The sequence below is a fragment of the Amblyomma mixtum genome, chromosome 9 (assembly GCF_055824585.1).
Source record: "Amblyomma mixtum isolate Tamu chromosome 9, ASM5582458v1, whole genome shotgun sequence".
Taxonomy (NCBI): domain Eukaryota; kingdom Metazoa; phylum Arthropoda; class Arachnida; order Ixodida; family Ixodidae; genus Amblyomma; species Amblyomma mixtum.
The window spans coordinates 601,547-609,503 of record NC_143020.1 but is presented as its reverse complement, the minus strand read 5'-3'; the positions used below and the strand labels follow the sequence as shown (position 1 = coordinate 609,503).

The window sequence follows — 7,957 nt, the reverse complement described above, 5'->3', positions numbered from 1 at the left end:
ATCGTTTAACGACACTTAAAACGTGTCATTTTCCTCCACTATAAATGTTCTCCGGCGTAAGCTTTAGAGGCCTTATTTCTTAGAGTCCTTTGAATACGCCGAATTAAATTTCCCGTGTCTGGAATATTCATGTGCTGTTATTCTGCTCTGTGATCTTCCGCGTGCTGAGTCGAGCGCACGTCGGAAAATCTCAGTGAATCTCACCCATAATCCAGCAATAACTATTATTCGGGCTTGATTTCAAGGCTCTTTTTGGTCACAGGCACTCCTGGACATATCGTAGCTTCACGAATGCAAGTTGCACTTTAGATTCACTGCTATGTTTGAAATAAATTAGAGAAACTGTTCTGCTGATGACAACACGGGGTCGCATGTCCTAGGCCATTATAATAGTTCAACTTTTGGCACCCAACCTTTGTGTCCGTACCCTAAATACGTTATCGTGAGCACTGAAAATGAACTGGGAAAGAGTCGCACAAAGTTGAACAGCGCACATATCTACATTGTGTCCTATCGTATTGGGTTATGTCCATCGCAGTGCAAGAAGGCGGTTGACGCGAATTGTAGTGAAGATAAAGGGTTTGCTATGCGAGCTGTATCAGATTTTGTACGCTTGTGCCATCACGCAGGAAAACGAGAGAATGTCATGCGATTGCTTGGCTTGCATTGCGAAAACTGCGTTGCAGTGGGAGAAGTGGTGTTAACAGCGCACGCGCAAATGCTCTTTGTACCACTGACGGCTCCTCTTGGTCTATACGTCACATGGACGCAATTTATTTCCACCTCAACTTGATCTTTGGAGAGAACTCAATTTCATAGTTATCGCAATTTGCAGGGTTCCTTAAAGTATGACATTTAAGATACAAACTGTAACACTTAAAGAAACAATAGTCCGTCAGGAGAAAAGTTTTTCAGTCCTGAGCATGGTGCTCGATTGCCTTAGCTCCTTATTCGCCATCAAACTCAAAATACACACACGACGTGATCCCTTTAAGTGGAACGCGCGAATGAATTTCCACATTCGCGGGTACAGGCGCTGGGGCATGGTGCATGTACAGCCAGCGCCAAAGATAGCCGGGCAACGATCGTTTATTTCTAAGCCGCGTAGCGAAGCACTTACGGCAGCCCCTAAGCTCTGAATCTGTGTCCTCACGTTTTGACACCTTTCCGTCTTCAGCGGTGTCGTAACGGCTCCGTTATATGGTTGAGAGGCAAAAACCTATTTCTCGGTTACTTTTGGCAGAGGAGGTACTTAACGGTGTGGATATGACTGAGTGGGGACGTAGCAGCCTGTTTATACATGGAGCGAGTGAGGCATCGTAGACGCTAGGTGTTCTCTCTCTTGGGTAAGCAGAACCATTAATGGCAAAATGAATAACTGCCTCCTGACTGCAACGTCGATTTACGGCACCACATCCGGACTTGCCCCGGCAAAGCAAGCATCCCCGTCCTCTGCAGCCCTGCCCACCACGTTCAGACATACGGATACTGGACGGCATCCAGTGGTGACGCCAAACGCAAGATCAGTGACCTGCTTGACTTCGTTTTCCGAGTCCGACGTCCTAGCCTTCATCTAAACCTTACCTCACTTCCATCTTAGAGTTCAGGTCACCTTTGCCCAAAACATGGAGGAAGGAAAACTCGGGAGAGGCCCTCGCTTACCGAGCTGCACGCCAGAAATGTGGTCCGGAAGTCACGTGCTTTCGCAAGGACTGCTGGGAGTGTTTGGCCGACGGCGCAGCTAGGCTATACGCACCATAGATACGTGGAGCAGCGTCGTCTGCTGCGTTGTCTGCTGCGCATGCGCTGCGCGCGGAGACGTCTGCCAAGCAGGCGGGCACGGGGGAGCCGGCTTCAAAAATTGTGACGGAACCGCCTTTCCTCAGTTCTCCCCTTACTCCATGGTAAAAAAGCATTGATAGATGAATGAATGAAGAATTGCTCAGTAGCGAGCGTCTTGGTGCTTCATTTGGGTGCCACGGAATTTTGTTTTATTTGCAGCGCATGGCCAGCTTAATTAGAAACACAACTAAAAATAAAAACCAGCCGACAACGTAAGTTTTCTATGATTTACTGCTTTTTGTACTCTTTGCACTTTAGTACTCTGCTAGCTAGTTTTGTACTTTTTCCACTCCAAGCTCTTGAAAGCCATTAGCAGCGGAAGTTTCCAAGGTACCAAAGAAACGGCGTGAGTCTGGAGTAAATGCACTGAAAAAAAAAGGATTATCAGTGGAAGGCCCAATTATTCGTATTCGGGAACCAGTGCATCCAGTGTATTTTGATTTAAAACAGTGCTTTCGGATGACTTACATGTGATCCAACAATTGTGCTATGTTTTCGTGTAAGTTCAGTGTGGGCAGAAAGACGCCTTTATTTAATTTAACGAAGAGTATGTGGAGCTCGCCAAGTTGAGCGTGGGCAGAAAAATGCCATTATGCAATTTAATGAACAGTATGTGGAGCTAGCCAAGCAGGAACAAGCACATTCCCTTTCTAGATGTTGCTCACATTGTAGGATGCCAGGGATGCTGGATATAATAACGCTGGCAAAGAGATTATTGTTTTTGAAATCCGATATTCAATCACTAAAAGAACTTGATTTATTGCCAAAGTTGTGAATAAAACCAAAGCGCAGTGTTTAGGTGCCGTGTTTAGGTGCCATGGTAAATGTAGCCCGGCGGTGCGTGTAGGTTCCACACAGGGCCATCTGCATATGCCAAGCTTTTTGAGGTCCGGCTGGCTTTACGTCAGAGCTGAAGGCTGGCCCGACCTTTCATGCCAGTCTTGAGCCGAGCAGCCTGGTATGTGTTCACGGCCCAGTCAGTTGCCGAGCAAGTTTTGCCAATTTAGTCGGCTGCCTACCAGAGCTACTGAACAGCCGATGGTTGGCAGTCGGCCTGCGCCGCTTGGGTTGTCGCTTATAACGTCCGTTAACCTTGTGTTTTTGTTAAAAGCAGCGCAAGGTTCAGTTGGCAGCATTTCTCAGCGGATACTGAACCGGACAATTTATTCAGCGAAAAAAAAAAGTATTTCTCCCATCCATTATTCGTCATGCAGTGAAGCCTCCAGTGGAACGATAGAAGAAAAGTAGAGCGACACATTCGAAGGCAATGACAACAGCGTTTGGTACTTTTTTTTTGTCGAAAGCAACTTTATTCTATCCCACACAGAAAAAGGCGGTCAAAAATTTAAATTCCAGAAGTTGTCTAGGATTGCGTGAAATACGTTATTAGTTTATTAGTTATCGCTATCACAAGAAAGTGCCTCCATCTTGCCCGCACAGAGAGGCTATATTAGCGGTAATGAATGTATTTCATGCCAGTAGAATAACCTTAAAATATCGTCATGAAACACTCTATCAGAACCTTTTTCATAAAAGGAGCGATCGAAACTTGAAGGTCCCCCTTTGTTTGTGTCCAGCAATCTTGGATAAGATTTCTGAGTATTGGAATATTCTAAGGTACTGTGTTCTAAATATTGAAGGCAATAGTCCATTCTTCCGATGTGTAGCAAAATCTTTCAAGTTTTCCCATCGCTTGCATCGAGCAGTTAAGATCACCATAGAAAAACAATGGGAAAGGCTTCTGACGGTAGTAAGAACATTAATAGCAAAAAAAATGCCAACCTGCTGACTGCAGAGTTGAAGATATATTTATTGCTGTAGTAAAATTTTGATATATATTAAAAAATTGCGCACATAAAATATCTCCCGTTGAAAAATGCTTTTCTCCTGAATTTGAGTATGGTAGCAACAAATGCGTTTCCTTTGTAGCATAACATGAATAGCAAGACTACTACTTACCTTTTGTATATTAGCCAAGTTAGATAAGTCTTTCCCCTGCAAATAATGCGTGCCATTTATGATTAGTGGTCACGATCAGCATAGCTTCAACGAATATTTATGTACAGTTCGTTTTAAAGTGCGAGAATCGATGAATCTGAAACTGACTTTTCATTTTGAGCCAAACGTTTTATGTAACTTGCTGACTAAAGCAGGCTAACGCTATTAACAAGTTAGCATTTGTAGGGTCAGTGCAATTGGGAATGGCGAGCGCCGTCTGTCCGTATGAGCAGTAAGAGGGGGCCCACCTGACATAGTGGCAGGTGGCAATGAACTTTCATATGTTAACCTCGGATATAGCAAATTTTCGTTCTTACCTCGGGTACAACGAACTATTGTGTGTGGACCTAGGATGTAACGTACAGAGGGCAAAACGCATGTCTAGAACACGCTCTGAGCGTGTTTCAGGCGTAACACGCGATAACCAGAGATTAGATTTGGTTAAAAATGGTGTGGATGTAAACATGGGCTGTTAAACTCACAGAATTTAATCGTCATTTTTTGCCTTCTTGGATGCAGCGGCTTTGGGAGCTCCGGAACGCAGAGTTTGGTTGTTCTAGGCATGTGTTTTGCCCTCTGTACTTAGTGCGTTTATCTCGCATATAACAAACCTACCTGTACCACCTCGCATATAACGAACGCTTGGCTTCTAACGCATTCAAATTATTCGCGAAGAATTGCCTATGAGTTTATTTTTTGCAATATTCACTTCAAGATCACCTGAAGATGTGCTTTACAACCTTGTCGCCACAGGTCACCAATACCCGCACTTTGTCATTCGATATATCTCCTTCGTGGAGGCTATCGAAAAGGGTTTAACTTAAGGACAACGCAGTGAGCTGTGGAAAAAAAAATGATTGGTGTAACGTTAAGATATCGGAAGCGGGCTGAGTGGGTGAGGGAACAAACGCGGTTAATAGCATCCTAGTCGAAATCAAAAGGAAGAAATGGGCTTGGGCAGGGCATGTAAAGAAGAGGAGGAGGATATAGAAGAGGAAAGGCAGGGAGGTTAAGGCAAGATAACCGCTTGTCCTTAAGGGTAACGCAGAGGATTCCAAGAGAAGGCAAGCGTAGCAGGGGGCGGCAGGAAGTTAGGTGGGCGGATGAAATTAAGAAGTTTGCGGGGATACGTTGGCCGCAACTGGCAAAGGACAGGGTTACATGGAGAGACATGGGAGAGGCCTTTGACCTGCAGTGGGCATAGTCCGGCTGATGAATATGATAAAGATGATGATATCTGGAGACGACGTTTTAACCTGTTCTGGTACCGAGGGAGAGATCGCTGCTTTTTATAGCGGCACGCGTCGGCGTACTAGTATCCACGGTCCATGGTGGGTGCGTTACCTTATGGACCATTCGGAGGTCGGCTTCTCGTGGACAGAGGATGGTCTGATGTGAGCGTAACTAGGGAGTGGTTGCCACCAGAACCAAACGGAGGGCGGTTACCGTAGAAAGAGGAGGGTATAGTCAGAGCGGAGGATTGTCACACGGTCAGTTTGAGCAGCTGCTCCGACGTGCGCCGCCGAGGAGGGGGTCATCGGAAGCACTGCGCGCCTATTATAGAGCGTCGGACTGGAAAGGCGAGGTAGCCAGAAAGCAAGTGTGTGTGTAAAACCAGAAACAGCTCTCTAGGACTATGAAGATAGGAAATCTCTTTCATAATTGCTATGTTAATATACCATGAAATATAAATACATTGTCAGCTGTCACTGAATCTCGCGTTACAAAGTGATACCATCCTGTGACTTTTTTCTGAGTTTTAAGCTTATTTTTGAGCCCAAAGAGTTCCAAGGAAATCCATTTCTATTTTGATGGCTGTTATTTAAGGCTCACGAATCAACCACACTCAAGGCCTTTTATTCACAAAATTCAATAACTCCTAGGCTGCGGTACTTTATACCGCAGCGTCGCAATCGATTCTGTTCGTTTTATATCAAACGTATTTAATTCTACTTGCATGAACCTTGCTCTAACTATTTAAGCACGACTAATGGCGGCTTCCATGCAGTGCGGTAAAGGTAAATAATTTTTTTTCACAATCAAGAACTTTTGAGAACAGCAATGCTGAACGTTCATTGAAGCCCTAATAAACAATAGAATTCTACATTTACATACTGCGCATGGTTCAAAGAAGGGACCGTCTTCAGGTGACAGTTACTTCCGCTTTTGCAGAGCTAACAATTACGCATTTCGTTGCAGCGATGCTTATGTTATAAGTAGGTGCCTTTCCGATATAAGATAAAACTACTTTTTAGCAGCCGACTACAACATGTATAAAAATGAAAACCTGTTACAAGAGATAAAAAAAAGTATGTTGAATATCATGGTTCTGGCAGTTTTGCCGAGTTTAGTGTTCAGACAGCAACAACTACCCGTACTTACTGTCAAACGTTGTCCTTCCGTACACAGCTGCTCGATTTCAAGGTTCTGGATGCATTTAAAAATAAGAAAAACAGACACGCATTCAGGTCATACTCAGGTCAACGCAGGATACCCCCAAAAAATGTTGTAACGGAAGTTGCAAAGGAAGTGTAACATTCATCATCGGTAGTCGGCGAAAATACGGGGGACACGATAGTTTTAATGGCTCCGTTCAGCGGCCTCGCATTCTTTTCATATCACTTCGGAGACACCGAACGCTTAACGACGCAGGCCCTAGCTTTAAAAGCTCAGGCCTGGGACTTTACGCAGGCCCAGGGTGCCTCAATGCTGTTTTCCAATGAACCTACTTACGCAGTTATATGCAAGTCAATAACTAGAATGCGAAAGCCAACTGGAAAAAGTTTCGGATGTGATAACAACCACAGTAGTGATTTGCTGGTTTATATATGTCAGGATGAAATAATGATGTAATCTATTTTCACAGTGTGACCTGCAAAAAAAGTTCCGAGGATACCTAATTACCAAAGCGTTTGCAACGCAATAGCAAGAAACTGTTGATGCCTTTTGCCGTTAGTGAATAGTGACGTCATTTCCGCTCTCGTGACGCCACTTCTCTCAAGTCGACAGGAATTCTGGGGACGGCACTTCACTCCATTTAATGGGCGAATGTTATTACCGACGGCATTTTTTTTATCCCGATGAGGTTTATTTTTGTGCTGCCGCATTAAAAACAGGACTGCCTTTTCTACACTTACTTGGCCCAGGTAGCTGACGTCGGGAACGATAAGGGTATCTGGTTTCTCGCACGTAACCTGGACCATGGCCAGATAGTCCTCGCACGTCAGGCTGCTAAGGTATTCTGGCAGACGGTTTCCCGTGACGCACCTTCGCACGATGGATTCAGTCTTAGCTGCATGAAATCAGAGCATTCCAAGTTAACAAATTCGGCGGTACTGTCTGCTTCGCCGGAAGGAAACTGCGGCAAGCATGCCCTTACTGGCCTAATGAGTGCGTTTCGTTTGACGCACTCACCACAGGCACCGTGAATGCGCACGCTCCTCTCCCCTAGTGACCCAAACGACAGCAAATTAGATCCCCTGCAAAGCTTTCCATCTCCATACACGCTCGCAATACCGCCTTTGAATTACGGCCTCTTAGGGCTACATGACTAATGATGGCAGACTGTACTGTGCTGCTACCCATTGGACGTATACAATCCCCCCGCCCCCTTCAGGGCAACACTGGAGCACAACGGCATCCACTCAGCTGTGAAGGCATACATCGGTGAACACTAAGATTCCGTCAGGGAATCCGTAAAAGACTTGCAACACCTCTTTTCTTCTCAAAGTCCCCACGAGGACCAAACGCAGAGATGAGAACCAATTTCTTTAAGTAACGACCTTGAGTTGGAAAGAGAAAGTTTTATATAAGCAGCAGTGGGGCCTGCGTACTTGCAGCTCCTCTACGATGCTCAGTTTATCGCTTGGTCGTCTATCCCATCCCGCGGGCAGCAATTCTAACAACCGCGACAGTGACCACCGCCGACAGGATCCCGCTGCTAGTCAACTGGCAGCAACTGGGCCGCTACCACTGCCACGTGGTCATAGGTGGGGGACGTCAGCGGAGGAGAAAAAAAATGGCTGTGGTTTAACTCTGCTTAAACCTGGAGTGACACGATAGCTACAGCTGGCCGAGTGGAACTCGCTGAGTCGAATTGCAAAGTAAGTCTTTCGCC

The 7,957-nt window shown here is 45.4% G+C and overlaps 1 long non-coding RNA gene across 1 annotated transcript; it reads right to left on the bottom strand.

Moving 5' to 3' along the window:
- Positions 1–2,154: 2,154 nt before the first annotated feature.
- On the bottom strand, positions 2,155–6,278 carry LOC149328022 (uncharacterized). The gene is made up of 3 exons (XR_016285824.1): positions 6,223–6,278; positions 3,802–3,837; positions 2,155–2,208 (listed from the first exon to the last, which is right to left on the bottom strand). It is a non-coding gene; the product is annotated as an uncharacterized LOC149328022 (long non-coding RNA).
- Positions 6,279–7,957: the final 1,679 nt, after the last annotated feature.